Source organism: Pteronotus mesoamericanus, unplaced genomic scaffold (assembly GCF_021234165.1).
Source record: "Pteronotus mesoamericanus isolate MK-2021 breed Mesoamerican mustached bat unplaced genomic scaffold, CSHL_Meso_final scaffold_507, whole genome shotgun sequence".
NCBI classification, from domain to species: domain Eukaryota; kingdom Metazoa; phylum Chordata; class Mammalia; order Chiroptera; family Mormoopidae; genus Pteronotus; species Pteronotus mesoamericanus.
The window spans coordinates 6,405,006-6,413,643 of record NW_026555319.1 but is presented as its reverse complement, the minus strand read 5'-3'; the positions used below and the strand labels follow the sequence as shown (position 1 = coordinate 6,413,643).

Genomic DNA, 8,638 nt, shown 5'->3' with positions numbered 1-8,638 from the left:
GAATGCAGGAGGGGGTGTGCATGTGCGTAATTTCAGGGGCTTCACCAGTCCCTGGAGGCCCATCTCTGACCTCAAAGTAACAGCCATCAGTTGGGGGAAGGGAAGGACTGCGAGAGGCGAAGGATACAGAGTGGTTGGTTTGCCCCAAACAGCCCACGGTTGCTTCTAGGCCCTGAACAGGCACGCAGCCCCGTCTGATCCATCCCATGCAAAGTCACACCCAGCGCTATAATGTTAATAATAACTTCTCCTTGGAGGAGTGTTTGTCATGGCAGACCCTGTATCAGGTTTACCCGTATTGTCTAAGTTACTCCTCACAAGAGCCCTTGATGCTGTCCCTGTCCCCACGTGATAGACGGTGGAACCGGGACCCAGAGAGGCAGAGTCACTCGCCCAAGTGCGCACAGCACAGCCGGGACTGGACCCGCTGAATCCGGCAGCAGCACCCGTACTCAGACCTCCGTGCCGGAGGCTTTCCCCTGAGGGCTGTGTCGTTTCAGGCAGGAGAGTCTATATCCCCAAGCAGCTCACGCTGTGTGAGACGAGGGAGCCGAGCAGAGGAAGGCGCTGGGGGTGGGGAGCGTGTGTCCCGACTGTCCCTCCTCCCCCAAGACGGCCGCGAGAACCCCAGGGCTCCCCAGTGCAGAACCGGAAAGCCCTAATTAAAAAAAAAAAAAAAAAGACAATGTTTACTGAACATTTCCTATATGCACGGCACTGTTTAAGCATATCGTATTTATTAATTCATTTACTTTTCCCCATAACAGACAACCCGTAGCTGTGGCCTTTTTACAGATGAGGAAACAGGCTCAGGCAGGTTAGGTAACTTGGCTGAGGCCACGCAGTAAGTGGCAGCGCTGGGTGGAGAACTCGGGGGTCCTGTGGCTGGGTGTGGCGGGGGGGGGGGGTCTGCATGGAAAAGTCTAGAAAAATAGACACCAAACCATTATCAGTGGTTACTCAGAAGGCTGAGAAAACAGGCGGACCTTCAGTTGCTAAACCTTTACTTGTACGGTTTGAAATTTTAAATTGGGCATGTGGAACGTTTTAAAAAGTCAGCACACTTCTCTCACCTCCCTGTGGAGCAGGCCGTGAGTATGTGGCTGTGTGCGCGCGTGTGTATACGTGGTGTGGCGGGGAGGGAAGCTTCCCGAAAGCTGCAAGCTGGGTGGGTGGCTGCCCGGGGCCTGGGCACCGTGAGGCTGGATCGCCAGTGATGCTGGGGCACTCACAGGTGCAGTCGCCTCCCCTGAGGTCCGCCAGGCGTGCGGCCACATGTGGGAGGGCACTCGGGTGCCCCTGGGAAAACCTGCTGGTGCCACAAGCCACAGGAACGTCCTGGGGCCACGGGCCTGGCCCTGGGGGCGCCCACAGTCACCCCACGCGTGTGAACACCCCCCCCAAAGTCCCCTGGAGTTCACAAGACAGGAGATTCTCATTTTCACCCGGCAGACAGCCTGTCTGTCGGAGAGCGAGGAGCCGCCTCCTATTTTTTTCTGAATGATAATTTCCCCCCCTTTTTTGTAGCTAAAAATCACCCAGGCTTGTCCAGACGAGAGGGCAGAAAATTATGCCGTGAAAGAGAAAGGAAGATAATTTCTCTGGGTCACAGACATTCTCGCTTGTCATCCGTCTGCAGGAGACGTGGAGAGGGAGGGAGAGCTGCCGAGATGCGAGGCCCAAGAATGAAAATGAAGGCTGGCCCAAATCCATCACTGTCCTCCTCAGCTCTCCCTGCGGGGGGCCGACCCTGGGGGGAGGGCCGAGGGGGGATGGGGCGGCGGGGCGGGGGGCGGGGGGCGGCTTGCGCTCTGATCAGGGGCCGGAAGAAGAGGAAGTCTGCAAAGGGCGGGAGGGAGACTAACCCAGCTGCCCCAGCTGGACAGGCCCAGTTCCTGCCTCAGCCCTCAGTTTCCCCATTGACACCTCCTCCTCGCTCACCACCTGCACCCCTCCCACAGACAGGAGATAGCACGCGGGAACATTCTGGAGCATCTGGACCATGAAAACAGGAAATAAACGAGCCGATGGCACTCCGTTCACCAAAGGCAGAGGCAGCCCACAGGCTGGGGTGGGGGGTGGGGGGTGGGCAACCCACCCCGTCTCGGCCTCCGTTTCCCCATCTTCAAACTGAGGGAATAACACGACCCGTCTTGAAGGGTTGTTGTCAAGACAAGGGAGAATCATGTATAACGTTTCTGGCGTATTGTAGTCACGCAATTGTAATAACAGAAACAATAGGAAATGACGAGGGAACTACCTGCAGTCACCCATGTTGACAAATGCTTCAGAGTCTCATTTCTCTCATTAAAAAAAAAAAAAAAAAAAAAAAAAAAATCCCATAGAGCTTAAAGAGGCACAGTGTAGAAAAGCACAAAATTGATAGTCTGACAAACTGGTTTGAGGCCTAGGTCTCTCTGTGGCCCTGAGCAAGTCATTTTCCTTCCATGGGCCTCAGTTTCCCCACCTGCAAAGAGTGAGTTGTGATGCCTCATAGGGTTGCTAGGAAGACTAGAATTACTCTGTGGGACCTGCCTAGCACAGCCGTGATCTCCCCCTCCCCCCTCCCCCTACTCCTCCCCAGCGTGAGAAGAGCCACTCCCCAGAGGCACAGTTTGGAATCCTCCGCCCCCTGAGCGATGGCAGGGAAGGGAAGGCTGGGAGGGGCCGGCAGCCCCTGGCCCACCGGAGTCTGTCTTTGGCCTGCTGGTCTTGTGCGCTGTTTCCAGAGACTGAAGGTCCATCTACATTCCTTGGTCCGTCTGATGCAGGGCCGGCAAACTCTTTCTCTAAAAGGCTAGATGGTGAACATTTTCAGTTTGCAGACAAACCAGCTGGTAACAACATGTAACAAATGGCGTATCTGGGTCCTCACAACAGTTATTTACACAAACAAGCTGGAGGCCAGATTTGGCCACGGGACAGTCTGTCTATGGTTAGTGTCATTACCCTGGTCGAATGGCAAAGTTGTGGCAGGAGAAACCCACCCAGATCAGAGCTCTGTGAGGCTACAGCGGGCAACTCCAAAGGCTGAATCAGGTCCCCAGCCCATCGCCTTAGGCCGGGTCGGATGTCTTCTGTGACCTATCTTGGACCTGCTCTTCCAAGTCCCAGGCTCTGTGGCTCCCTGCCCCTCCTCTCCCTCTGTGCTGGGACCTTTGAAATTTGCTTGTTGAGATTTTCCCTGGTAGGAGACTTCCCCCGACTGGTCAGCTTGTAGGGTTGACTTTCAAGTGTTGGCTCCCGCACCGAGTTAGGATCTTTGAAGAAATTTCTACCACAGAGCTCTCTAAAGCAAGATGGCAAATATGTAGCACGCATTATGAAACCTCTGTCTCTGTACCAAGGCAGACATTAGTAATCAATCAAGACGATCTTTCCTGCTTTTGGCATCCATTAAACCAGATAGAACTGCTTTTGAGATTAAAGCTCATCGCCACTCAGACTGTAAGAGAAATGAGCTGCTTCGGTGCTAGTTTCTTTTATGGGCCCAGGAAGTCCTGAGGTCTGAGACGTATAAAATGCTTAGTGCAGGCACTTTCTGAGAGCCCCATAAATGAAAACTCTTGTGGTTCACTAGCTCCAATGTGGGCTCCTGGTGGCCCCATTTGGAAGACTTGAGCCCAGATGGAAGAAACTGGGTCTTATGAATCCTGGGAGAAGCTTCAAGAGTGTTCGGCTAAATGTTACTATCTCTGCCTGCCCCAAATCCAAGTCCTCCCATTGTCCAAGGAGAAAGAGTGTGGGCATACACAACAGATGAAGGGGCGACCCTCCCATGGTGCTTCAAAGACCTCTTCTGGCAAAAAAAAAAAAAAAATCCCCTACTCTGGCCTCTCTTTGCTCCTTTGAGCTTATCAGGCTCCCTACTGTCTCAGGGTCTTAGCACCTGCTGTTCCCTCTGCTTGAAATGCTCTTCCATGCTCTCTTCACCTCATTGATGCCTGTTTATCCTTTGGATCTCAGCTCAATGTCATTTCCTCAGGGAAGAGCCTGCATCTCCCAGCCCTGATAAGTCTTTCTCCTTCTAGCATGTAGAGTTTGTGATTTAGTAACATCGCCTCTTCCACCAGAAGGTCAGTCAGCCCCCTATGTACCAGGAGGGGCTGTGTCTGTTCATTGATTCATTCATTCATTCTACAAATATTGATTGAGGACCAACCATGTGCCAGTTTGAATGGTTGGGAGGACCATGAAGTAGGAAAAAGCAAGATGCTTACAAGGAAATAAGAAGGCAAACGTGGCTGGAGCAAAGTGAGGGGAGCATTCAAGGGAGAAAAAAGATGATGCCAGGGGGCAGCTGGATTTGATACAAAAGGCACAGGGAAGCTGTATCAGTGAGCTACGGCTAAAGTAATGCTGCAGAACAAATCGCCCCAGTTGTGTATAGCAATAAGCATCTCCTATTTCTCCATGAGTCTATGGGTCATGGCTTTGGCTGGACTGTCCAACGCATCTGTGGCCGGTTGTGGGTCAGAGAGGTGACTCTGCTCACCAAGGCTGGCCTTTCTGCCATGTGTGAGGTCCAGCTGGCTGGCAGTTGGTCCCAAATGGTCTCTGTGGGGAGGTCCTGGCTGTCCTCTACATGACCACTCATCCTCCAGCAGGTTTGCCCAGGCTCATTCTCAAGGTGAAGGCAGAGCTGCAGGACAGAGAGCAGGAGCCGCAAGGTCTCCTGAGGTCTAGGCTCAGAGCTAGCAAAATATGTCTTCTGCAACGTTCTATTGGCCAAACCAACTTCAGAAGCCAGTCCGATCTACCATTTATCTATCCCCACAACAGCACAGTGCTGGGCGCAAGTGAGGAGCTCCGTCAATGTGGGATGGATGTGCAGGTAGGGGGGATGATGGGTTCTTGGACTGCAGCTCAGCCCAAAGGATAACAAGGGGTTAAAATTCCTCAGCCAGGCCGATTAGGAGCCCTGTGCCCCTTCCTCGGAGCTGCAATGAGCAGAGGAGAGAGCGTCTTCCTCCCAAAGTTTAATTAAGTGATCTGCCTCCACGGGACTAATCCTGTTATCACTGCCCAGAGCTGACCATGGGGGCAGCGTAAAATGTCAGCTGTCGGGACGGCCTGGTGGGGCCCTGAAAGCCACTGGAATTTGGGGACAGGCAGGGGGTGGAGAGGAAGCCAGTGTCCCCACGGAGGCAGGACGTCTGCTTTGCAGAAGGAACACAAAGGGGAAGCTCAGTTTCAATCCCATCCCAGGAGGAGGTGAGGAAGAGGAGGAGGAGGAGGAGACGGGAGAGTCTGCTAAGAGGCTTCTGGCTTGGATGAACTTTGCTGTGTTTGCTGTGGCTGCTGCCCACCTCGGGCATCGCATTCCAGGGGAGAACCCTCCAGTCCCACATTCCTTCCTCTTCTGAAGAGGTGGACACGCCCTCATCCCGGACCAGCTGCGTTTGGGTCATACATCAACCACGTCCTGTGTGGCTTTGAGCAGATGACTTCACCTCTCTGAGCTCCCACTTCAACTGGTCAGTGCGGATGGCAAGAGCCATCTTCCGGGGCTAGCGAGAAGACGACGCACCAAGACACCGAGAGCGGAGCCGTGCACGTAGGGCGTGCTCAGAGAACGCTTTTCCAGGCGCTTTCCCCCCGTCGTGGTTACATGATTCTCAACGAATGGGTGATTGTCTTGTCTCCCCTCCTCGTGATTGTCCAGGAGCAGACTGGGTCTTCAACATAAGGCTGCCTCCCTGCACATTCCAGAGGCACCTACCGCCTGGTGGCCTGTGGCCAGCACCCCTTAAAGGTGTGCAGAGCTCAGGGTAAGTGACCTGACTGGGCAGATCTGCTCATCACCAAATCTTAGTCCTTAACCCAGGGCTTGGTGGGTGTCACCTGAGTTTTTTACCTGTAACTCATTCATTCATGCAGAAATGTGTTACCATTTCAGTTTTTCTGTGGGGGTGGGGGTGGGGGCAGACCATTGGGCAAGACAATTCCTTCTTGTTCTAACATGCAACGGTTTAGGGGAATGCACCGAGAAATGCACCCCTTTTTCCTGAGAGTGATTCCCTTATCTAGTGCCTGATATTTCTCCTATGGGCAGGTCTCAACAGTCCCCAGTCATGAGGACATCAGGATACCTGCTGAGGTGAGAGCGGGGTTGCAGCTCAGGAGAGAGGAGCAAAGCGCTAGGACGCGGGTAGAGAGGGGGCGGAGAGCCTGGGGCAGTGAGGACGTACACTAGAGCCCCCAACGGTCCCTGGAGCCCCCTTTATAATAATCACCAGCTCATGCCCAGAGCTTCCGCCCCGCCACTTTCTGTCCTAAGCACTTAACCGTCATCTGCCCTACCAGCCTAGCAGACGGGTGCTATCATTACTTGCATTGTACAGGTGGGGAAAAGGAGGCCCAGAATGGCGCCCCAAGCCACACAATGACACGTAGGCACCTCGCAGGCAGCCCCATCTCCTCGTGCCCTGCCAGGAACACTAGGACATCCCCAGGGGGCTGGGTCACGTGAATCTGTAGCATAGACACTACACAGGCTTCAAAGTAGTCAGCCTCCAGAGACTTGGTATAGAAGATGTCCACTGGAAACCTGCATCCAGGGATTCAGGAGACTGGGACATCATCAAAGAAGGTGGAAAAACAGGCAGCGTCCCGTGTGGCTGAAGCCACCGGAACCTTGAGCTCAGGTCGGAAGCGAGCAACACCTTTGATCAATCCAAAGAGAATGTCTGTGTGCAAGGTCCGTTCCTGAGCCTCAGCCACCATCACTGCACCGTAACTTGCAAGGCCAGGCTCGGAGAGGAACTCCCGGAGGGGCATCCCATCTGTCACGTATCAGACAACGGTTCGCTCTGACGGGCAGTCCTCAAAGCGGATGCTGTAGCCAACCTCATTCCCAAGCTTTACCCCATGTCCGGGGCCACTGCGGGGGGCGGGGGGGGGCACACTCATGGCTGCCACTCTCCTGGGCCGAGTGCAAGCAAGCTTCATACCATTCTTGGTATAACTCTCCTCAAAGAGATACTGCGGGATGTGGGTGGTCTTTCCCGAGGGCGACTCGCCCTCCATGAGGACCTGATGATTAGTAAGAGCAGCCAGGATCTCCTCCCGGAAGGGGAACACAGGGAGGCTTCGGCAGCCGGCCCGGGATGGACTCCTTCTGGACCTGCATAGAAGGGGGTGGAGCTGACTGGCCTGGGCAAACTCGAGGGTCTCCTCTTCCTCTAACACCAGCTGATAGTTGGGCTGCCGGGATGCAGCATCTCAGGCCCCAAACTTAAGGGAGGCGGCCCCCAGCCGGGCCTTCTCCCAGTGCCGCTGCTCCGCGCCAGGGGCACCTGATTCCTCCTCCACCAGATCCACAGCTTGCGCTGGCTGTCCTCGGGTCTCTGGCATGCGGTAGCCACGGGTGGCCTCCAGCTTCTCCAGCTCCCCCAGCTCCCCGGCTGCTCGGTACTCCCGGGCCAGATCCCGCACTTGCCGCTTGCATTTGAGCTCCCTGAGCTCCCGCTGTTCATGCTGGCTCAGCTCCACGCCCCCCCCCGCCCCCCCGAAAAGGAACTCCCTCGTCCACCAGTTTAGCCTCCAGGTCCTCAAGCTTCTCTCGCTCCTGCTTAGCTAGGTACTCGGCGAGATTTCTTCCGCAGCTCCAGGACCATGGCTTTCCGGTCTTCCTCTACCATCTTGAGGTGCTTCTGAGCCTCTTCAAAAACCTTCTTGTCCGACTGCCCCAGGACATTGCGAGTCCTATCCTTACCCCGCTGCCCAACCCGCTCTGCGAAGGTGTTGCGCTCCTCCAGGCCCTGAGGACGCGCTCGCTCAGTCTGCTCCCACTCGTCCTCGGACTCAGGCTTCTCTGTCTGCTGTCTGCGTCCCCCTGTCTTCTTCCCTTTCTCAGAAACCTCTTCCCCTTCTTCTTCTTCTTCCTCCTCCTCCCCCTGGCGGTTCTTCCTGAGGTGTGTCCGTTCTTTACGCTTCTTCCGGAGACTGCTCCCAGCCCTACGCAGTCTCCTCACTGTCTTCCAGCAACTGGTAAGACTGGTTCGTCTCCAGCAGGGCTCGGGCCTCTCGCGCAGCCGCCCGAGCTCGCTTTTCTACCCACGTTTCACGTGGCACCTTGTGCCAGAGCCTCAGCGCGAAGTCCCAGGCCTGCCCGCTAAGGTCCAGGGCGCCGGTGTCTCGCAGGCGCTGCACGAACTCCGCCGCCGAGCCGCAGCGCCGCGCGGTACCGACCAGGAACTGAGCCACGTGGTGCTCGCTCAGTCCCAGCGCTGAGTGCCGCGCGTCCAGCACCCGGCGCTCCAGCCCCGCCGGTGTCGCCATGGCGACGCGCGCTCCCGGTGCCCAGCCCGAAAGGGTCTCGAGCACCCGCGCTGTCTGCGGGTGGATCGGCGGGCTGGAGCCCGGGACCGGCGCCTCAGCGCCGCAAAGCAGCTGCCTTAGGTCGCTTAGGGTTCGGTTTCCAACAGCCCAAAACCGTCTTTCCGGAGCGGGGGAGGCCGGAAGCGGCCGCACTTTTCTGGCCTGAGCAATAACGGTGGCCGAGGGAGTTCAAACCTTGTTTATTTATTTTTAGAGAAAGGGTCAGGGAGGGGAAGAGAGAGGGAGAGGAACATCAGTGTGTGGTTGCCTTTCGCGCGCCCCTAACTGGGGAACTGGCCCACAAGCCAGGCCTGTG

At 55.8% G+C, this 8,638-nt stretch overlaps 1 pseudogene; it reads right to left on the bottom strand.

The window, feature by feature from the left end:
- Positions 1-4,593: 4,593 nt before the first annotated feature.
- LOC129087192 (pre-mRNA-splicing factor ATP-dependent RNA helicase DHX16-like) lies at positions 4,594-8,283 on the bottom strand (annotated as a pseudogene).
- Between the last annotated feature and the right edge of the window lie 355 nt (positions 8,284-8,638).